This window comes from Scyliorhinus torazame, chromosome 10 (assembly GCF_047496885.1).
Source record: "Scyliorhinus torazame isolate Kashiwa2021f chromosome 10, sScyTor2.1, whole genome shotgun sequence".
NCBI classification, from domain to species: Eukaryota; Metazoa; Chordata; class Chondrichthyes; order Carcharhiniformes; family Scyliorhinidae; genus Scyliorhinus; species Scyliorhinus torazame.
The window spans coordinates 13583189-13607050 of NC_092716.1; positions in this window are offsets into that span (position 1 = coordinate 13583189).

A 23862-nucleotide genomic window follows, 5' to 3' on the forward strand; every position below is an offset into this window, starting at 1 on the left:
CTAAGCTCCCCAACAGCTTTGGGGGGAATTTGAACTCAAAGCCGCCAATTCTTCATCGAGCAAAATAACCGCCACATTATTGTAGCCGATGAAATGTTTTGAGAACTTTCTCAATGATGTGATTATGCAACATATACATTTATTTTTATCCCTTTGACATTTTCTTAAATTACCTCTGAACCGGGGTCCCTGAGACAGCCTTACTGCTCTGTTGGAATACAGTCTTACTGGCCTATGATGCTCACAAAATCGTTGTCTTGCACTCAGGAAATGTTGTAATTATGGGAATAAAAAAGGAACTCTACCATTCTCAGCAGGGAAACTAAACTTGTAAACGGTCTTGATGTGTTGGGTGCTCTGGATCCATGGAACACATACAGGCCACCAAGACTTAAAATAGTGCAACACTATTTTATTAAGTTAGAAACTGCTGAACATACTTTCACTGTGGGTTAACACACTGTTAGATTAAACCTATGCCTGTCCGAACCAGTCTATGCACTCAGCACATGGTGAGGATCTGTGCTGTAAGCTGTCAGCTCTGTCCTTGTAGGACGCTGCATTCCGAATGAGCGGGAGCTCTGATGCCCCCTGTCTTTATAGTGAGTGTGCTCTAACTGGTGATTGGCTGCGGTGTTGTGTGTGTTGATTGGTCTTGCTGTGTGTCCATCAGTGTGTGTGTAGCTACACCATGATATACTGGTGTATATTACGACATCCCCCTTTTATAAAAGAATGTATGTGTGTGGCAATAAATAATGCGTGGTGATAAGGGGCGGGATTCTCCGACCCCCCGCCGGGTCGGAGAATCGCCGGGGGTTGGCGTGAATCCCGCCCCCGCTGGTTGCCGAATTCTCCGGCACCGGCCCAGTTGGCGGGCCCCCCCCCCCCCCGGCGATTCTCCGGCCCGGATGGGCCGAACCCCCGCTGCTGGAATGCCTGTCCCGCTGGCGTGGATTAAACCACCTCTCTTACCGGCGGGACAAGGCGGCGCGGGCGGGCTCCGGGGTCCTGGGGGGGGGGGGGGGCCCAGGTCGATCTGGCCCCGGGGGGTGCCCCCACAGTGGCCTAGCCCGCGATCGGAGCCCACCGATCTGCGGGCGGCCTGTGCCGTGGGGGCACTCTTTTCCTTCCGCCTTCGCCATGGTCTCCACCATGAGGTGTCTGGTTTGTGGTAGTACAGAGCAGGGACTGGATGGTGTGAAGGGCCACTGGGAGGACTTCTTGCCAGCGGGAGACTGGGAGATTCCTGGACCAAAGGGCCAGCAGGACGGTCTTCCAGACTGTTCTGTTCTCCATTTCAACCTGCCCGTTTCCCCGGGGGTTGTAACTGGTCGTCCTGCTGGAGGCGATGCCTTTGCTGAACAGGAATTGACGCAGTTTGTCGCTCATAAAGGAGGACCCCCTATCACTGTGTATGTCTGCGGAGAAACCGAACAGTGTAAAAATACCCTGGAGGGCCTTGATGACGGTGGTCGTGGTCAAAGGCAGGGGATGGCGAATGGGAACCGGGAGTATTCGTCAATCATGTTCAGGAAGTAGGTGTTGCGGTCGGTGGAGGAGAGGGGGCCTTTGAAGTCCATGCTGAGGCGTTCAAAGGGACGGGAAGCCTTTATCAGATGCGCTCTCTCTGGCTGGTAGAAGTACGGTTTGCACTCCGCGCAGATTCGGCAGTCCCTGGTTACTGTCCTGACCTCCTCGATGGAGTAGGGCAGGTTGCGGGTCTTAATGAAATGAAAGAGACGAGTGACCCCCGGGTGGCAGAGGTCCTCGTGGAGGGCTCGGAGGCGGTCCACTTGCGCGGTGGCACAACTGCCGCAGGACAGGGCATCAGGAGGCTCGTTCAGCTTCCCGGGGCGGTACAAGATCTCGTAATTGTAGGTGGAGAGTTCTATCCTCCACCACAAGATCTTGTCGTTCTTAATCTTGCCCCGCTGTGCATTATCGAACATGAAGGCCACCGACCGTTGGTCCGTGAGGAGAGTGAATCTCATGCCGGCCAGGTAATGCCTCCAGTGTAGCACAGCTTCTACTATGGCCTGGGCCTCCTTTTCGACCGAGGAGTGGCGAATTTCGGAAGCATGGAGAGTGCGGGAGAAGAAAGCCACGGGCCTGCCCGCTTGGTTGAGGGTGGCCGCCAGAGCTACGTCGGACGCGTCGCTCTCGACCTGGAAGGGGAGGGACTGGTCGATGGGGCGCATCGTGGCTTTTGTGATGTCCGCTTTGATGTGGCAGAAGGCCTGGCAGGGGGAAGGTTGTGGACTGGATCAGGGGTCGAGCCTTGTCTGCGTAATTAGGGACCCATTGTGCATAATAGCTAAAGATGCCGAGGCAGCGCTTTAGGACCTTGGGGCATTGAGGGAGGGGGAAATCCATGAGGGGGCGCATGCGTTCAGGGTCGGGGCCTATGACTCCATTTCGCACTACGTAGCCTAGGATGGCTAGACGGTCGGTGCTAAACACGCATTTATCCTTATTGTAGGTCAGATTAAGGATATTTGCGGTCTGGAGAAATTTTTGGAGGTTGGTGTCGTGGTCCTGCTGCTCATGGCCGCAGATGGTGACGTTATCAAGATACGGGAACGTTGCGCGTAAGCCGTACCGGTCAACCATTCGGTTAATTTATGTTCAATTAATACATCTGGGATTGAATGCTGGCTGTGACATTATGTAGAATATCTAGTATATAAAGGGTTAATGTAATATCATAATTGACCCCTAGATGGAGCTGGGAACAGATCAGACTGACTCGCAGGCTTCTGGGAGAGTGTAGGAGAGGATGGAGAGAGTGTCGGAGAGGGTAGAGTTTAAGACAGAATGCATGAGACAAGTATTAGTACAGTTTAGATTGTAGTTTAATAAATTACTGCATGCTACAGGAGTAAGTGGTCGAGCTGTATGTTACGTAGTGTAATAAATGTTAGCTTTGTTTTTGAACTTAGCTTTTGTGGTCTTTGAGAACACTATGACATCCATCCTTAGTATAAGAAACACAAAGCACACCACACTAGCAATGGTGACCATAAAACTCTGGCAAATTGCCAAAAAAACACCCAGCGGGTTCATTAATGCCCATTAGGGAAGGAAATCTGGGTGACCACATGTGCCCCTAACTCCCCTCCAAAAGGATTGAGCAAGTTGCTCCATTCAAAGGGCAATTAGGGATGGGCACATCCTCGGAAGGAGAAATGAAAAAAAAAAAATTCCTGTGAAAGAACAAATGGAAGAAGAGAACGAAAGCAGAGTTAATACTGCAAGTCGATTTTCCATACACAGAAGTATGCATTATTGATGTCTATATCTATAGCTACAGAGAGACACGATTTACATTGTCATGAATCTTCAATGAGATAATGGAATGTGCACTCTTAAGCTGTCTGCACTGCGTTACTCTTTGACCCATTTGCTCTCATCACATTCTACCTTTGAGCATCTTTTTTTTTTAAGGCTGGAGAATTTAAATCCAATCCCACATGTTACTGCCCACAAGGGACCAGCGACTTAATGCTTACAGTGGACATTGACTGCACGTTGAATACTTAGTCAGCGATATATTAATAGAACTATCATCAACTTCAAATGGTAAAAATAAAATAAATATTTACACTTTGGAAGCAGAGGGAGCGCACGGCTCTCACAGTCAACGCTGTGAGCAATCGGCACATACCTCTCTTCACTCACCCTTGCTTTATGTGCAAATCACTTCAGTCAAACTGGTAGAAAAAAATTACACAGACAGAAATTAGCAGGTACGTTCCCGGACCGAACCCCAACATATGTTAGGCGACAAATTCTCTGCTGCCCGATGCCAGCAGCCACTGGTACCCCTGTTGGCAGGTCCGGGTGGTGAGGATAGAGGCTCCACATATCACAGGCTGGGTGCCACTCATTGATGCAGACAACATCATAGCGAAGCAGCCTGGTAAGTGGTAGGGGGTACATGTGGAGGGTTGTGCAGCAATGAAACTCAGGGTGACCATGTAGTCTGATAGCTTTAGATGTCTTCATCGCTGGAGAAGGAGGAAGAACGGTAGGCATCATCTGATGGGGAGGTTCAGGATGGTGTCCAGGAGGATCTGGGCGTGGAGCCGGAGGTGGAAAGGCTGGCCGCCTAGTGTGTGCTCCAGGGTCGCTGCTCCACCGCCCTGTCTCACTCCCCCCCCCCACCCCACAACTTCATTACCCCCTTCCCCCGGCCCCACACACGCAGAATCCCCTTTCTCCAGACACTGGCACCTCTTCCCTGCCCCTCAATGCTTCACTCCACCTTCCCTCTCCCTCAGAGCTCACTCCGCCTTCTCCATGCCTTCCACTCCTTCCCCCCACCACAGATCCCCCTCATCCCTCTGAGGTTCAGACCATCATCACCACTGGGTTGATCCTGGGTTGGCAATATCAGCAGGTCTTGCCCAGGGGACGGAGGATGATGACGACTCGCTGTGAGGTTAGCTCTGGTGTTCCTCATTGTTTGACAAAGTCTGTAGCCTATCTTTAGGATAACCATCCACTGTCCGGCCGGGTGATCCCTGCATGTGTGCTGGCCATTCCATCTCACGGGCCTATAATACTTGGGGAGGCGGTGGCGGGGGAGGGGGGGCAGGGGGATTGAGGGAGCTGGTGAATGGTTCAGACTCACTCATTGAGGTTGTGGACATACAAGGCAGGCTCGCGCTGTTGCCTCGTTCCCTGCCACCTTTCTTTGAGGGTGTCACCATGTGAAATATTATGGGGGCTCTGTCGCCCAACTTCCACATCCCTCCCCCCCGCCCCGCCCCCCCTCACATCCGTCACCCAGACATTAGAGGCAGGTTGGACTAGTGGAGCAAAAGTGTTTAATGGTGACTATGTACAATGGTGTGCACAACTCCTGACTATCATCTATCTACTACACCTACGCTAACTCCATCTATGCCGAAGAAGCACCCGTTGAACAGCCCCGACAATGGCTCCGTGCGCTGAATCGTACCCAATGGCTCAAATTATCTACCCCTAGAAAACCTCCCGCAATCATAACAAAATTCCATTAAGCCTCTCTTTGTAAAGTCATATATGGTTGGAATGAGTGATGATCTCACTTTTACGACATCTTAATTCCACTTTCTGCAGCCGCAGCGTCTGGAAATCTTAACTCAGTTTCTTTAATGTTGCTACAAAAGATGTATGCACCTGAACTCAGGCATTAAAAAACATTACTGCAACAGATAGAGAAATACATTATATATACCAATTTCTTCCATCCATCGCAGGTGGATATGGCAATCCTGTGCATGTGTGATGGTCAACAAAATGTCTTGAGGGCTGCACTCTGAACCCAGGTGGGCTGCAAATTGCTGACCACTGCACGAGATGAATAAAGCCGCAAGTTTCTAAAATGGGCTTTTCCAAGCCTGCGAACAACAGCAGGTTTTTGGCATATTATCTTCCCTTGCTGCAGAACACTGAGATCAATTGAAACATTCCTTTGCTCCACCCATCTCCATGATAACGTAGCCTCTCAGGGTTCACTCAATGCTTTTTTAGCTACTTTAGCTCTAACTCCCAAAACAAAAGATCTCTTTGGACTGCAAATTTTTTTGCAAGTCTGTAGACATCACAGATCCAGTTCTCCAGCTATGTCAGCCCACCTGCTGTTTAATGGCTCCATTGCTTCAATTCTGGCTCATTTAAACAAACACGGGTAACCTGCTGAACACATTTCTCCTGGGGGTTCCAGCAATCTCTAAAGCCCAGCATTTTAATTACCTTACCTTCATAACAGCAATCCTCCTGGAGCTAAACATTGTCTCTAAAGCATGAACATGAATGATGAACTAAATATTCGTCACACCTGCACAGTGCTGGAATGATTCTGCCCCCCCGCCGCCATTGGTGCCTTGTAAACTTGTCAATCCTGTGTGGGGGAGTGGGTTCTGAGACGGAGCTTTTGATATGTATCTGGATAATGATGTAAAAGGCCATAGTCCATCAGCGCAGAGTCAAGCCAAGGCTGACAGGCCAACAGGAAGTCAATGAAGAAGAAGTGACAATGTGGCAGCAGGCCTGAGTTTGAAATCCTGCTTTTTTAAGGAAAGATTAAGTGAAGCAAGGTGTCATTGCAAAACACCCCACCCCCTCACAGCCCCGCTTTAAGGCCAGTGAAAGAACGGGTTTGAAGAGAAGACTGTGTTTGGAACCATGATCTCAGCACAAGGGTGATGTGCAAAGGAGGATGGATGTATTTGATTCTTCGTTATCCAATGATAGAGCACAGAAAGCGACCCTTCAGCCCACTGTGTCTGCACCAGCTCTTACCAAGAGCAATCCAGTTAGTTCCACTCCTGATTCTTTCTCCATCTGCCTGAACTCTAACGCTACTTACATGTAAGCTGTGATTCACCAAGCAGGTGGTCATGGAACTGTGCCACCTCCTAGAATCATCCCTCCAGCATCCGAGCAGGGTGCAGACTGCACTGTCAGTGGTCATCAGGGTGATCGTGGCCCCGCATCTTCTCATCACCACACCCTTCCAGGCTGGAATTGGCAAAATTGGGGAAATGTTGGCAATGGCACTGGGCCAGTAATCCAGTGACCCAGGTTAATGCACGAGGGATACGGGTCCATGGCAACTGGTGGCATTTTCATTCAATTCAGTAAAAGGTAGTCTCAACAATGGTGACAAGATTATCATCAACTGTTCTAAAAGCCCACCTGGTTCACTAATGTCCTCAAGGGAAATCTGCCATTGTTACCCAGTCTGCCCAATATGTGACTCCAGACCAAATCCTAGGGGTGGATTCTCCGACGCCCGCTGCCGGTAGCAGGGTTCCCGAATCGAGCATCAAGCTAATAATGGGAAATGAAATGAAATGAAAATCGCTTATTGTCACAAGTAGGCTTCAAATGAAGTCACTGTGAAAAGCCCCTCGTCGCCACATTCCGGCGCCTGTTCGAGGAGGCTGGTATGGGAATCGAATCGTGCTGCCGGCCTGCCTTGGTCTGCTTTAAAAGCCAGCGATTTAGCCCAGTGTGCTAAACCAGCCCCATTCAGCGCCCATTCCGATGTTCCAGTCCCCCACTATTGGTGGCAGAGAGCTACATGCCACACCCAGAGGGGTGGGGGTTGAGAATGCAAATGGATCATTTGCACCCATTAGCATTCAATTTATGGGCTCGGAACCCAGATTCTCCAGGCCCCCTTGATGCTCCAGGCCTCTCAGCTGGGATTTACGTGGCCCTGGATTGGTGCAGGTATTTTCAAGCATGGCATGACCCTGCAGTGGGTCAAGGGGGTAAGTGTGTAATGTAGGTACCCCACAAAGTCCATCGGAGGGCCTACTGCCCCCCCCCCCCACAATGCAAATCCTGCCCCCCAGTGTCAGAGTGCAAGCGGTATGCTCAAAAGTCCAGTACATTTCAACAGTCTTGAAATCCTTTGACAGGCTTTAAAATTCAGATCTTCCATTCAATTGCACATGAACCTGTACCCCTAGATCTCGTTGTTCTGTAACTCTCCCCAACTCCCTACCATTAACTGAGTAGGTCCTGCCCGATTTGATCTACCAAAATGCGTCACCTCACGTTTATCCAAATTAAACTCCATCTGGTACTCATCGGCCCACTGGCCCAATTGGTCAAGATCCTGTTGCAATCTTATATAATCTTCTTCACTGTCCACTATGCCACCAATCTTGGTGTCATCTGCAAACTTACTAACCATGCCTCCTACATTCTCATCCAAATCATTAATATATATAACCAATAACAGTGGACCCAGCACCGATCCCTGAGGCACACCGCTGGTCACAGGCCTCCAGTTTGAAAAACAACCCTCTATAACCACCCTTTGTCTTCGGTCACCAAGCCAATTTTGTACAATTGGCTACCTCACCCTGGATCCCATGGGATATAACCTTTTGCAACTGTCATGTGAGAGTTCCTTTAAGAAATGGATGTTTATAAATGGGTGAGTATATGAGTATCTGTAGTGAGACTACCTTTAAGAAATGGGTGTTTATTACTGCAGTGATGTCAGAGAGTGAAATGAAAATGAAAATCGCTTATTGTCACAAGTAGGCTTCAAATGAAGTTACTGTGAAACGCCCCTAGTCGCCACATTCCGGCGCCTGTTCGGGGAGGCTGGTATGGGAATTGAACCGTGCTGCTGGCCTGCCTTGGTCTGCTTTCAAAGCCAGCGATTTAACCCTGGAGCTGGGCTGTCTGTCAGCTTTTTACTTTTGTTTTAGGCTGTTTGCTGCAGGGTGTGTTTTAGTTTTGTTTCCAGAGCTGGATAGCTGCAGTCACAGCCAGAAGGTGTATGAATCTCTCTCTGTAATCTAAAGACTGTAAATCGATCCTGGTGATTTAAAACTAATAACAGTAGTGACTTCAACCTGATGTGCTTCTGGTAAAACGTGTTTTAAATCTGATGAAACCAGTGTCCTGGTTTCCTACTAATTCTTAAGGAAAGCTTAAAGGATTACTTAGTGTTGTATTCTTTGGGGATTGTATTTGAATTAATGGTTGCTAAGATGTTCACTGTATGTTTTAAAAAAGTTAACTTGAGTTCATAGAATAAACATTGTTTTGCTTCAAAAAATACTTTTCCATTTCTGCTGTACCACACCTGTAGAGTGGGCCGTGTGCTCCCCATACCACAATCGATTAAAAGTTGTGGGTCAGGTGACCTCCATGATACACTTTGGGGTTTTCTAAACCCTGGCCCACAACACAACAACCGATCATGCGGTACCTTGTCAAAGGCCTTGCTAAAGTCCATGTGGACAACGTCGACTGCACTGCCCTCACTTGTTAGTGTCTGACCGTGTATGTCAAAAAGGTAAGAGTTATCAGAGACAGAAATAATGCAGTGCAATGGCACTTTATAAAACTGATATGTCTCAAACTGTCTCCTTTAATTCAGGGTTGAATGGAAGAGCAGGGTGTGGCCTCCGATTAAACCTACCCAGAGACAACAAGTCACCATGACCAGATTGTCATGGGCTGGAGGCTAAGGTTAAAAAAAAACCACTGACAGTAAGGTGCACGTTGTAACACTTGGACACAAAGGGGGAGTTGGCTAGTCTTGTTCCACACAGACTCTCAGAGTCAGTCAGGCAGATAGATTTGGAGATGACCAAGCACAAGAAAGGCAACATTTTTGTGTTAATATAGCGAAGTACATTGCTGGCGAGGACAGATACCCTGTTTGAAGAGATGAGGCTAGCGGAGGTTCAAAGACCACAGAGTTGCCCCAGGTGCCTTGTTACTGGAAATCCATTTAATTATGTTCAGAGATTGAGTGAAAGGACTTTGTTTAAAAGGACAATGGAAGATTTACCTTGGTGGAGCAGGGAGAAGTAACCCTGGGGGGAGCTTGGGGTATTATTTACAGGAGTATGGCTGGAATTCTCTGCCCTCCCACCTGCACCCCCCACCGCTCCCGCCACGTGGCATGTTTTCCCATGACGGAAGTGGATTGCCATTGGCCAGCGGTGGGATCTTGTGGCACTGCTGAAGTCGACAGCATTTTGCATGGCTTGCCTGCCCCATCGCTGGGGAACGCGTCAGCGGGAACGGCCAGAAAACTCTGCCGAGAGTGTGGTGTAATGTATAAATGTGGCATGGAATGTTTGGTTGTGTTAAGAATTTAATAGGGAATACTATTTTTTGTAGTTTAGTGTCCTGGTTTCCTACTAAGAAATGATTAGTCGACGTTGATTCTAATTTGTTTGTTGCAGTAAAAGTCTGAAATTGTGAAACCACCAGTCTTTGCATCGGTCACTGGGAAATCCATCTCTTCTCAACAATTATAAGTTTCTATGGAAATCGTAAGAAGAAACAGTCAAAGTGGGAATACAGAAGTCAATACCGGGGAGAGGGTGGGAAACAGCATTCTCTAGTTAGTTATAGGAATAGGCGGGCCTGTCACTGTCATAAGTGTCAGTGGAAAGTTCAATGCTAGAGAAAGTGAGTGAAAAGCCCAAGAAGAAAGTCAGAGATGGATCAAATGGAGATGAAGTCTTCTAAAGTTCAGGCTTCTCTGTTGTAAATATAACTTTGTCTCTCCCTCTATCCATACGTGGCATCCCTGCATTTCCACAGTGACTGTTGATGACATTTCTCAACAGTAAAAAATAAATATATACCCCTGGAAATTCAAGGGCCTGATGATATACTGTAAGCCGACACAGAGATATCATTGACATTATCATAAGCCTCCACAGCAGTGCCTTCTATTTAACACATTGCGTGATCATAAAATTCCAAGAGCTGTTCAATAAATTGCATAGAGCGGTGACAGTAATGCTGAAGGAAATGACGGCTGTATTTTATTCTGGTCTTGAAAAAGCTAATTTGTGCCATCCACATTGTAGATCGATGATTCCTCTGGACATCACAGATCTGCAGCAGCTTAAAGTGGCACCGCAATATGCTGCAGCCCCTCACACTGTGCAATTTTACCCTGTTATATTTTGAGGTGGGTTTCACAGGCCAGGGTGTCACGGAGGAATGAGCTGCAGATAGGTACGGCACCGTTTTCTCACCATAACACTCCTTCAGTGGCTACGGAAGTTGTTATTGGTTTAAAAATCATACTGATGACTAGTGTATCAGGTAGGCTGCAATGGGTATTTTTACAGGTGGGCTGCCTACAGACTGGGCCTGAACAAGTGGGCTGCCTGCTGGGTCTTTACAGAAGGTCTGTCTGCTGGGCTCCTGGGCATGGATTCAGATGGTTAAGGTGGACTATGGGTTCTGTCTTTTCAGGTGGGCCATGTCTTGGGGCTGAAAGGCTGGGTTGTGTGTTGGACCCATGTACATGGGCTATTTTATCAGTCTGCACAGGTGGACCTGTGCTTGACCTATTCAGGTGTGCTGAGGGAACTGAATTGAATTATAATTAAACACTTCCTTGCTTTATTCTTTGACGGGTTGTGGGCATCACTGGAAAGGCCATCATTTGTTGCCTGTCCCTAATTCCACTTGAACTGAGTGACTTATGCCATTTCAGAGGGATTGGGCCAAGGTAGGGTTATCTTTCAGAGGGCGATGCAGACTCGATGGGCCGAATGGCCTCCTTCTGCACGGTCGGGATTTGGATTTGTTTATTGTCATATGTACCAAGTTACAGTGAAAAGTATTTCTCTGCGAGCAGCTCAAACAGATTATTTAGTACATGAAAAGAAAAGAAAATATGATAGGGCAACACAAGGTACACAATGTAAATACCTCGACACCGGCATTGGGTGAAGCATACAGGGGTGTAGTATTAATCAGGTCAGTCCATGAGAGGATTGTTTAGGAGTCTTGTAACAGCGGGGAAGAAGCTGTGTTTTTGAAAATGTTTGTGCGTGATCTCAGACTTCTGTATCAACTGCCCGATGGAAGAAGCTGGAAGAGTGAGTAAGCCGGGTGGGAGGGGTCTTTGATTATGCTGCCCGCTTTCCCCAGGCAGCGGGAGGTGTAGATGGAGTCAATGGATGGGAGGCAGGTTTGTGTGATGGACTGGTCGGGGTTCACGACTCTCTGAAGTTTCTTGCGGTCTTGTGCCGAGCAGTTGCCATACCAGGCTGTGATGCAGCCCGATAGGATGCTTTCTATGGTGCATCTGTAAAAGTTGGTAGGAGTCAATGTGGACATGCCAAATTTCCTTTGTTTCCTGAGGAAGTGGAGGAGCTGTTGTGCTTTCTTGGTGGTAGGGTCGACGTGGGTGGACCAGGACAGATTTTTGGTGATGTGCACACCTTGGAATTTGAAGCTGTCAACCATCTCCCCTTCGGCATCGTTAATGCGGACAGGGATATGTACAGTACTTTCCTTCCTGAAGTCAACCACCAGCTCTTTAGTTTTGCTTGCATTGAGTGATGGTATGATTCTATGTTTCATCTCTTAACCTACATCACTACAAATGGTTGATATGGTCATTAAGTCATTTGCTGTCTGCAGGATCTTGCTGTGTGAAAATTGCCTGCCATATTTACCTACATAACAGCTTCAAAAGTAATTAATTGCTTCTAAGGTATTTCATGACAGCCTGAGTGTCCTAATTAAAGTAAATTTGCAAATTATTTCTTTATCTTACAATACTATCACTGACTCCATGGATAAAAACATGTTTGTGTCTATTTTTATTACTATTGTCTGAAGATTAGGAGCTGCTTATTGAAGGTTCACTGCAAGACTTGATGGAGCTGTGCATCAGATGTCCTATTCAGATGGATGATAAAGATCCAATGGGAATATCATAAGAAGAGTTCCCTTGTTTCTTAGCCAAGGCGGTTAGTTCAAACAGCATCCCTGTGGTGAATGTATAATTACTGATAATTCACCAGTGCACTGTGTTATGTTATTTACCCTGTGGGCTCTACCTATGGGCCATTGCGTGGCTTCACCCACAGGGGATATGTTGGGGCATGTACGGGCTCCGCCCATGGCTCCCACCCCCTTTACAGGAAGTATAAGAGCTGCTGACCTGCGGGGCCGCCTTCAGTGTTGTACCGGTCACAGGCAGGCTCAGTTCTAAGCTGATTAAAACCACGGTTTACTTCTCCACATGTCTTCGAGTGAATTGATGGTCGCATCAATTTAATCAGCTTAAAATACTGCTATGGAAACAGCCCTCAAACTCGACACACTGGAATTCGATCCACAGGCCGCGGAGGCAAAATAAATTTTTTCACATTGCCTTCGATGCTTCAAGGCCTATCTCGCCGCGTCGTCTACGCCATCCGTCACTGACGAACAGAAGCTGAGCCTCCTCCACGCACGGGTGAGCCATCGCATTTCTGTCCAGCTCGACGAAGCCGCTTCCTATACAGAGGCCCTCGCACTACTCGAACGCCTCTGTGTGCGGCCTGTGAATGAGGTAGACGTGCAACACATCTTCACCACTCGCCGCCAGCGCCCCGGGGAGTCACTAGATGATTACCTACCCGACCTCAAAGCCCTCGCGTGCAACTGTAACTACCAGGCCGTTACGGCCACTCAGCACATGGAGCTCGCCGTCTGAGACGTTTACGTGGCAGGGATCCGATCGAATTATGCGAGACAGCACCTGCTCGAAAAAGGGGCCCAGGACCTGGACGGCACGGTAAAACTGGCTACCTCTCTGGAGGTCGCGTTTCAGAGCCTTACTGCATTCCCGGCCGATCACGCGACCCCCTCGTGGGCCCACTAACCGAGAATACCGCAGGCCTGTGCCGCGCGGCCGCCCGCCCATCATGGGGGGCTACCCTGCTACTTTTGCGGCCAGTCCCAACACCCCCGACTGCACTGCCTGGCCCGCAACGTGAACTGTAGTAACTGCGGGCGAAAAGGACACTTCGCCAAGGTCTGCCTGGCCAGGTCTAAGAACTCGAACTCACAGACCCGATCCACAGACTCACAAGCCCACAAACCCCGCAAGGTGGCAGCATGTCTGCCGCCTCCGCATAACATGTGCGACTCATGGGGGCCGCTATCTTGGCCATCCTCCCCCACCCGGCCGGCCATGTGCGATCCATGGGGGCCGCCATCTTGGACGCCATCTTCCTCACCGCCCGCCACGCTCGACCAATGGGGGCTGCCATCTTGGCCACCATCTGCTACGCCGCTCGACGCGTACGACCTACATGGACAGTCATCGCGGGGCCGCCCCAGCACCTCCGATCACGCCGCCGGCTACCCACACCTCAGGGCTGTCATGCTGGACCAGTCACGACCTAAGCACCTCCAGAGCTCCATGATGGCCATCCGGGTTAACGGGTACGAGACACCGTGCCTTTTCGACTCCGGGTGCATATAGAGCTTCATTCACCCGGACATGGTAAGACGCTGCTCGCTCCCAATTTTCCCGATGCAACAAACCACCTCCCTCGCCTCTGGGTCGCACTCGGTGCAAATCCAAGGGTGCACTACTGCAACCCTAGCGATACAGGGCGCTGAGTACGCTAATTTCCAACTATATGTGCTCCCAGACCTCTGTGCTCCTCTCCTTTTGGGACTCGACTTCCAGTGCAACCTCAGGAGCCTAACTCTTAAGTTCAGGGGGCCCCTGCTCCCGCTCACCATATGCAGCCTCGCGACCCTAAAAATCGCCCCCCCCCCCCCCCCCCACTCTTCGCAAACCTCACTGCCGACTGCAAGCCAGTAGCCACCAGAAGCAGGCGGTATAGCATGCAGGACAGGACGTTCATTAGGTCCGAGGTCCAGCGTCTCTTGCAGGAGGGGGTCATAGAGGCCAGCAATAGCCCCTGGAGAGCTCAGGTGGTGGTCGTCAAGACCGGGGAAAAGTTCCGGATGGTGGTGGATTACAGCCAGATCATTAACCGGTTTACGCACGCGATGCGTACCCCCTTCCCCGGATTGCAGACATGGTCAATCAGATCGCTCACTACTGCGTGTTTTCCATGGTGGATCTGAAGTCTGCATACCACCAGCTCCCAATCCGCCCGGAGGACCGCCACTACACGGCGTTTGAGGCAGACGGCCGCCTTGTCCATTTCCTCCGGGTCCCCTTTGGCGTCATGAACGGGGTTTCGGTGTTCCAACGAGCGATGGACCGAATGGTGGACCAGTACGGGCTGCGGGCCATGTTTCTGTACTTGGACAATGTCACCATCTGCGGCCATGATCAGCAGGACCACGGCGCTAACCTTCACCGATTTCTCCAAACCGCCCAAAAACTCAACCTCACCTACAACAAGGAGAAATGCGTTTTCCGCACAACCAGGCTAGCCATCCTCGGCTACGTCGTGGAAAACGGGGCCCTGAAGAGGTGCCTTGGATTTTTCTCCTATTACGCCCAGTGGGTCCCCCAGTATGCGGACAAAGCCCGCCCATTATTTAAGGCCACCCTCTTTCCACTGGCGGCCGAGGCCCGCCAGGCCTTCAACTGCATCAAGGCGGACATCGCCAAAGCTGCGATGCGCGCGGTGGACGAGTCCGTCCCCTTCCAGGTGGAGAGCGACGCCTCAGAGGTCGCTCTCGCCGCCACCCTCAACCAAGCAGGCAGACCAGTAGTGTTTTTTTCACTCACCCTCACCACCTCTGAAATTCGACACTCCTCGGTCGAAAAAGAAGTCCAAGCCATCGTGGAAGCCGTGCAGCACTGGAGGCACTACCTCACTGGTAGGTCTACCCTCGTCACCGACCAATGATCGGTTGCCTTCATGTTTGACAATACGCAGCGGGGCAAGATCAAGTATGATAAGATCTTGAGGTGGAGAATCGAACTCTCCACCTATAACTACGATATAGTATATCGTCCTGGGAAGCTCAACGAGTCCCCAGATGCCCTGTCCTGCGGCACAAGCGCCAGCGCGCAAGATGACCTACTACGGGCTATCCACGATAACCTCTACCACCCGGGGGTCACCCGGCTCGCCCATTACATCATGGCCCGCAACCTGCCCTACTCCACCGAGGAGGTCAGAGCTACAACCAGAGACTGCCAAATCTGTGCGGAGTGTAAACCACACTTCTATCGACCGGATAAGGCCCACCTGGTAAAGGCATCCCGGCCCTTTGAACGCCTCAGTATCGATTTCAAAGGGCCCCTCCCCTCCAATAACCGCAACACGTACATCCTTAACAACATAGATGAGTTCTCCCGCTTCCCGTTTGCCATCCCCAGCCCTGATATGACCACCCCCACTGTCATTAAAGCCCTGCATAGTGTCTTCACCCTGTTTGGTTTCCCCAGTTATGTCCACAGCGATAGGGGCTCGTCATTCATGAGCGATGAACTGCGTCAGTACCTGCTCAGTAAGGGCATCGCCTCGAGCAGGACGACCAGTTTTAACGCCAGGGGAAACGGGCAGGTGGAGAGGGAGAATGCGACGGTCTGGAAGACTATCCTACTGACCCTGCGGTCCAGGAATCTCCCAGTTTCTCACTGGCAGGAGGTCCTCCCTGATGCGCTCCACTCTATTAGGTCCCTCCTTTGCACGGCCACAAACCAGACTCCTCATGCCCGTTTGTTTGTCTTCCCAAATGGAGCTACCTCAGGGGCCTCGTTTCCGTCCTGGCTGATGACACCGGGTCCAGTCCTCCTCCGAAAACATGTTCGGAGCCATAAGACCGACCCCCTAGTAGAGAGGGTCCAGCTCCTGCACTCCAACGCACACTATGCGTACGTCGAACACCCCGATGGCCGGCAAGATACCATCTCCCTCCGGGACCTGGCGCCCGCAGACTCCAACACCACTCCCACTACTGCATCCCCCACACTATGTCCCGTCCAACCTCACATGTTCAGCGCCCCCACCCCTATATGGTTCCCGCGCTCCCTCCCACCCGCCGCACCGGTCCACAGGAATGAAGCTCCGGAAGAGCCTTTCCCAGAGTCCACGCCTGTGCCTGCTCCGGACCCACTTCCACTTCCACAGCCACCCGAAGCGGCTGCAACACCAGTGCTTCGGCGGTCGCAACGTACGATCCGGGCACCGGACCGACTGAACCTATGAGCCCGTCACCCCCGCCGGACTTCATTTTTAAACAGGGGGTGAATGTGGTGAATGTATAATTACTGATAATTCACCAGTGCACTGTATTATGTTATTAACCCTGTGGGCTCTACCTATTGGCCATTGTGTGGCTTCACCCACAGGGGATATGTTGGGGCATGTACGGGCTCTGCCCATTGCTCCACCCCCTTTACAGGAAGTATAAGAGCTGCTGACCTGCGGGGCCGCCTTCAGTGTTGTACCGGTCACAGGCAGGCTCAGTTCTAAGCTGATTAAAACCACGGTTTACTTCTCCATGTGTCCTCGAGTGAATTGATGGTTGCATCAATCCCAAAAGTAGGTGAACTGATCATGGCTGTTCATGGTATATTATAAGTGCAATACATTTATCGACATGACAATGGTCATTACACTTGTTATTGGAAATATGGAAAGATATGTCATTTGAAACATGGCAGTCTGGCAATATCTGGTCTGAGAGAAACATGAGAGAATACATGGAAAGATCCCACAATGGGTTACCAGCAGCTGCCAGGGAAGGATGGTAAAATGCAGATATCCTTGGTCAAGCAGGCTTAGCAAACAAGACAAACAGGATTTTGAATGAAGCCAAAAACAATGGCTCACACCTTCATTGAAATTAACTATCTTAGTGAGGCTCTGGAAAAGAATGGATGAGGTTCAGTTGAATTTGGTGATAATTCTAGGTGTAAAAATTTGCTAATACCAGGCTTATCAGTCTACGAGAAACATAATTCAAAGCCAAAATCAAAGTCAAAATTGAGCTGAGGACACAATTGGAAAATTAACCTATAGAAATGACAGGAATTAAAAGTAACACCTCTTGTCGTCAAAGCATTTTGAACATCACAAAGGAAACAATGTAATCAGATCTATGAGATGAAGTCATGTCAAAATGTATACTTAGTTGGATTAAAAGATTTAGATTAAAGATACTTTTTACAATCAAAGAAAATAAGAGTTACTTTACAATAATATCATAAAAATGTAATTGTTAGAAAGCGAATATAAACCAAGAGACCAGGGCAGGAACTACCAGAACGACAACCAGAACTCAGAGAGAGGGGAGAAGCAGCTAGAGACAGATTACAGTCAGCTCGGTCATGGGAAAGGGACAGGGCAAAGCAGCCGAGCTAAAGTAGCTGATACATCTAAGGAAGACTAGAATTTAAAGAGGAGCCAGAGTCAGCTCAGAGATAGCCAGCAGAGTAAGCTCTCACAGCTCTGTACATGGGAAAGATAGGACATAGCAACCAAGCTCATCAGCAAATACATCTAAAGAAGACAAGACTTTAAAGAAGATTGATTGTCAAGTTGGGCCTGAAGGTCCCTTCAACCAACCAGAAGGATCCAGAAGCAAGATCTTTTTACTTTTCTATAAAGACAGTGGGCGAGATTCTCCGACCCCCCGCCGGGTCGGAGAATTGCTGGGGGCTGGCGTGAATCCAGCCCCCGCCGGTTGCCGAATTCTCTGGCACCGGAGATTCAGCGGGGGCGGGAATTGCGCCGCGCCGGTTGGCGCCCCCCTCCCCGTGATTCTCAGGTCCGGATGGGCCGAAGTCCCGCTGCTAGAATGCCTGTCCCGCCGGCGTGGATTAAACCACCTCTCTTACCGGCGGGACAAGGCGGCACGGGCGGGCTCCGAGGGCCTGGGGGGGGGGGCGCGGGGCAATCTGGCCCCGGGGGGTGCCCCCACGGTGGCCTGGCCCGCGATCGGGGCCCACCATCCGCGGGCGGACCTGCGCCATGGGGGCACTCTTTTCCTTCCGCCTTCACCACGGGCTCCACCATGGCGGAGGCGGAAGAGACTCCCTCCACAGAGCATGCGCAGGGATGCCGTGAGCGGCCTCTAACGATCCCGCGCATGCGCCGCCCAGCAATGTCATTTCCACGCCAGCTGGCGGGGCACCATAGGCCTTTCCCACGAGCTGGCGGGAATCAGTCCGGCGCAGGCCTAGCCCTTCAAGGTTAGGGCTCGGCCCCCCAAGATGCGGAGGATTCAGCACCTCTGGGGCGGCGCGATGCCGGACTGATTTGCGCCATTTTTGGCGCCGGTCGGCGGATATCGCGCCAATACCGGAGAATTTCGCCCAATGATTGCATCTTTTAAAAAGAGAAAAAAATGTATCATAATAAAATAACTCCAAAGTTTTAACCTGAAACAGTGGTTATTAGTCTACTTTACTTACTTAGCAATGCGGGACCCAGGATCGATGCCACTAAGTGGTAAGAAGATGAAATCTTCGGTGAAGGTATGGGTTATACCGGGGGATAACTTGAAATCATAGGTTGACCTGAATAGCACCCACTGAAGCTTGCATCGGAGTCACGGAGTGAGAATCCCTGATCACCATTTAGGATGTCGGCCCTTTTTGGTATAGAGGGACTTCTAAGAATAGTGGTGAGTTTTCAAAAACACACTCCAAAAAGTAATGCATGGACTCATACAACACAGGGGCTATTCCATCAGCGGAATTCTCCGTCGACGGGATCCTCCGGTCAGCCGATAGCGCACCAATGGCGTGATGAGGCGGCCACAATGGGAAACCCCATTGGCCAGCCGCAGGAACGGATAATCCCGCTGCCGGTAGGGGCGCGCCTCGCTGAAAAACGCGGCTGGAGGACCCGAAAATCCAGTCCCATATCTTAGCCGATTCTTTACAAGAACCCTTGCCCCCACAGCACCAATCTGGGCCTCTGTGTTACTAGCCCAGTAACATTACCACTATGCTACCATCTCCCCATATTTATTCAGAGTGCCATCAAAATAATATTTGCAGGGCTATGGGGAAGAGCAGAGGAGTGGGGCTAATTGAATAGTTCATCCTTCCTTAGATATGGGGCCCAAAACTGCCCACAATACTCCAAATGGCATCTGACCAGAGTCTTATACAGCCTCAGAAGTACATCCGTGGTCTTGTATTCTAGCCCTCTAGCCATGAATGCTAACATTGCATTTGCCTTCTTAACTGCTGACTGAACCTGCACATAAACCTTAAGAGAATCGTGAACAAGGACTCCCAAGTCCCTTTGTGCTTCTGCTTTCCGAAGCATTTCCCCATTTAGAAAATATTCTATGCCTAAATTCCTCCTTCCAAAGTGCATATCCTCACACTTTTCCACATTATATTTCATTTGCCACTTCATTGCCCACTCTCCTAGCCTGTCCAAATCCTTATATAGCCCCCTTGCTTCCTCAATACTACCTGTCCCTCTACAGATCTTTGTGTCATCTGCAAACTTAGCAACAGTGCCTTCAGTTCCTTCTTCCAGATCATTAATGTATATTGTAAAAAGTTGTGGTCCCAGCACAGACCCTTGAGGCTCACCACTAGTCACCGGCTGCCATCCTGAAATAGATCCCTTTATCCCCACTCTCTGCCTTCTGCCAGTCAGCCAATCCTCTATCCATGCCAGGATCTTACCCTTAACACCATGGGCTCTTAACATATTTAACAGTCTCTGATGCGGCATCTTGTCAAAGGCCTTCTGGAAATCTAAATAAATCACGTCCACTGACTCTCCTTTGTCTAACTTCCTTGTTACCTCCTCCATAAAGTCATCATCAATTTTCGTAAAATCCCATCCGGTTCATACATGTTCTTTCGGGAATTAAAACTGCCATCTTACCCGATATGGCCTACCTATGTGACTCCAAACCCACAGCAATCTGGTTCACTCTGACTGCAGTCACCCTGTCCTCGCAACCCCATCTCAGGGCAATTTAGCATGGCCAATCCACCTAACCTGCACATCTTTGGAATGTGGGAGGAAACCGGAGCATCCGGAGGGAACCCACGCAGACACAGGAGAACGTGCAAACTCCACACAGTCACCCGAGGTCGGAATCCAACCCGGGCCCCTGGCGCTGTGAGGCAGCAGTGCTCACTGGTGTGCCACCGTGCTGCCCAGAACATCATTGGGACCAAAAGCACTGCTTCAAACTAGTATCCTATTAGGTGTTACAAGCCGAAGCAGGCTTCTCATTGTAGGATGACGACACCTCCGACAGCGCAGCACACTTTTAGTAGTGCATTGGAATGACAGCCTAAATATGCATTGGATTAGAAATGTATTTGATTGTAACAATAACTTGCATTTCTAGAGAGACGTTTTCAAAATAAAGCATCCCATGGGGCTTAACATGAACATTACAACAGTGACAACACTTCAAAACGTGGATGAAAAACAATTTGAAACACCCAGAGGTTGTGAAAAATGCTCAATAAATAGAAGTCTTCCTTCAGTTCTTCGCCCCTCTCTCCCGACCCATCCACCCAGATGTGAAGTCTATTTAAGTGAAGCTTCTCAAAAACGATCCTTCTCTTCAGTCGGGGGAAATAATTGAATGTCAAGGAGGTCGTGTGCAAAGAATTTCCAGGTGCGTAAATTTGCTGAATTCCTGTACCTGTCAAGTACTAAGTGCCGTTGCCTACTTGATCTGTTTGGCAGGAATGTCAAAGCAAGTCAGATTTCACGAAAGGTGCCCTGTGTCCACTCATTTGTACCCATTCGCCTGTCTCTGAAAAGTGGCAGAAGGTTACTCGAGGCACATTCTGGGAGACAGACAAAGGAGTGACCTACAAGGGTTTTTTAAGATTCTGAAAGGGTTTGGCAGGTTAGGCATAGAAAAGATGCTTCCATTTGTAAGTGAAACAAGTGCTAATGTCCATAAGTAGATGCTAATAAATCCAATAGGGAATTCAGGAGAAACTTTTTTTTAAATCTAGTCAGTGGTTAGAATGCGGAATTTGCCGCGACCTGGAATAATTGCGGCAAATATTCAAAGGTTAATTTAAGAGAAAGCGAGATAAACACACGAGGGAAGAATTGAATGGTGGGATATACCGATGGAGTGAGAAGAAGGAGGTTCGTGTGGGGCATGAAGACCCACAGATGGGCTGAATGACCTATTTCAGGGCTGTGATTACCACATAGCACCACGTAAGCCTGCATCTGCAAGTTCTCAGCGGCAATTTCAGGTTCAGTGAAGCATTCAAAAGGGAATTAGGCTGTTATCGGAAAAGGAGGATTGTGCAGGGGTTATGGGGAGAAGGCGGAGGGGGGTGGCTTGCTCGTTCAGAAGGTTGGTGCAGATACGATGGACCAAATAATCTCCTGCGCCATAACAATTCTGTGATCGTCTGTAAATTGCCTCACTGAGCTCTATCCTCTTAAACGATAGCGTCAATGACTTGCATTTGAAGTGCTTCTGCAGGAGCAGGAGCCTTGGCTGTGCTAATTAATTGATATCAGAGAATTGATACTTTCTTTAAAGTTGTAGTGTGGGAAATTTACAGTATTGATAGCTAATCCCTCCAGCTTCAGACCAATATTGGCTGCAGTCAGCTGGGATAACTTGGTAGTTATTGTCTCGTTTAAGCAAAAGGCAGACAACTGCGAGATTGAAGCCACTGGAATGCCCTTTGTGCTTGATGCAATCTCAAATTTTCCCCACTTTTCTGTGGAAAAGGTGCTTTTATTTTGTTGTGCAGGTCGAATGAATGCAATTGGAATTTGTTCTTCTGCACAGAATGACTGCTAATTGAAATTGAGCATTAGAAATAACATTAGAAGGAATGAATTAAGAGTAAAAGATTCAATTATTAGGTCACTTGAATGAAGTGACCTTAACTTGGAAAGAAGCGCATATTTACTCAACAAATTTCACAACAGAATCTTTAATATCATAAAACTTCCGAAGACATTTAAAACCTTATGACCAATTTCTGTGTTAAACGCTTAGTGTTTCGCACTGCCTGATCATTTCAATGCACGGTGCCTTGAATTATTTCTGCGTGGCAGAGTTCACATCGTATTTTCAAGTGAACAACTTGCAAGTGGCTTGTGTGGTGCCTTCCAGGTAACTGCACATTTACGTATATGTGCACAGTTTAGGTGGAAGAGCGCTCATGACCTCAGAACTCCTCAATGAGCAGTCACTGCGGTAATGACAGCTCCATGTGCGTAGCAAGCGCCCTCAAATAAGAACATGATGATAACCAGGTCACCTGCTTTGGTGATGTTGTTTTAAGGATCAATATGGGCCTTGAAGGTTGACCAGGATGTTGCCTGGTCTCGAGGGTGTTGGCTCTGAGGAGAGGTTGAATAAACTAGGATTGTTTTCACTGGAAAGACGGAGGCTGAGGGGAGACCTGGTTGAGGTCTACAAAATTATGAGAGGCATAGGCAGGGTGGATAGTCAGAGGCCTTTTCCAGGGGGGGAAGTGTCAATTACAAGGGGAGATGTGTGGGGTAGGTTTTCACGCAGAGAGTGGTGGGTGCCTGGAACGCGCTGCCAGAGGATGTGGTGGAAGCACGCACATTAGCAACATTTAAGAGGCATCTGGATGGGTACATGAATAGGGAGAAAATAGAGGGATACGGACTGAGTTTTTAAATTAGGGCATCATGATCGGCGCAGGCTTGGAGGGCCGAAGGGCCTGTTCCTGTGCTGTATGTTGTTCTTTGTTCTTGTCCTTTATTCTTTGATAAGGTGCCCTGCTCTTCCTCAAATATTACCCTTCGATCTTTTACAGCGACGGAAGAGACAGATGGGATAGTATTAGCCAACATTCTAGCACAGTAGCATTGTGGATAGCACAATTGCTTCACAGCTCCAGGGTCCCAGGTTCGATTCCGGCTTGGGTCACTGTCTGTGCGATGTCTGCACATCCTCCCCGTGTGTGCGTGGGTTTCCTCCGGGTGCTCCGGTTTCCTCCCATAGTTCAAAGATGTGCAGGTTAGTTGGATTGGCCATGATAAATTGCCCTTAGTGTCCAAAATTGCACTTAGTGTTGGGTGGGGTTACTGGGTTATGGGGATAGGGTGGAGGTGTTGACCTTGGGTAGCGTGCTCTTTCCAAGAGCCGGTGCAGACTTGATGGGCCGAATGGCCTCCTTCTGCACTGTAAATTCTATGATTCTGTTGGATGCTACCAGGGCTTGATGGTCTGAATTATAAGAAGAGGTTCGATAGGCTGGGACTTTTTTCCCTGGAGCATAGGAGGCTTAGGGGTGAACTTATAGAGGTCTAAAATATAATGAGGAGCATCGATAAGGTAGATAGTCAACATCTTTTCCCAAAGGTAGGAGTCTAGAACCAGAGGGCATAGGTTTAACGTGAGAGGGGAGAGATAGAAAAGAGACCAGAGGGGAAATCTTTTCACACAGAGGGTGGTGAGTGTCTGGAATGGGCTGTGAGAGGCAGTGGTAGAGGCGGGCACAATTTTTTCCTTTAAAAAACAGTTAGACAGTTACATGGGCAGGGTGGGTATAGAGGGATCTGGGCCAAATGAGGGCAAGTGGGATTAGCGTAGCGATAGAAACTGGGCGGCACGGACAAGCTGGGCCGAAGGGCCTATTTCCATGCAGCAAACATCTCTGACTCTATCTATGACTCTATGGGCGTCATTCTC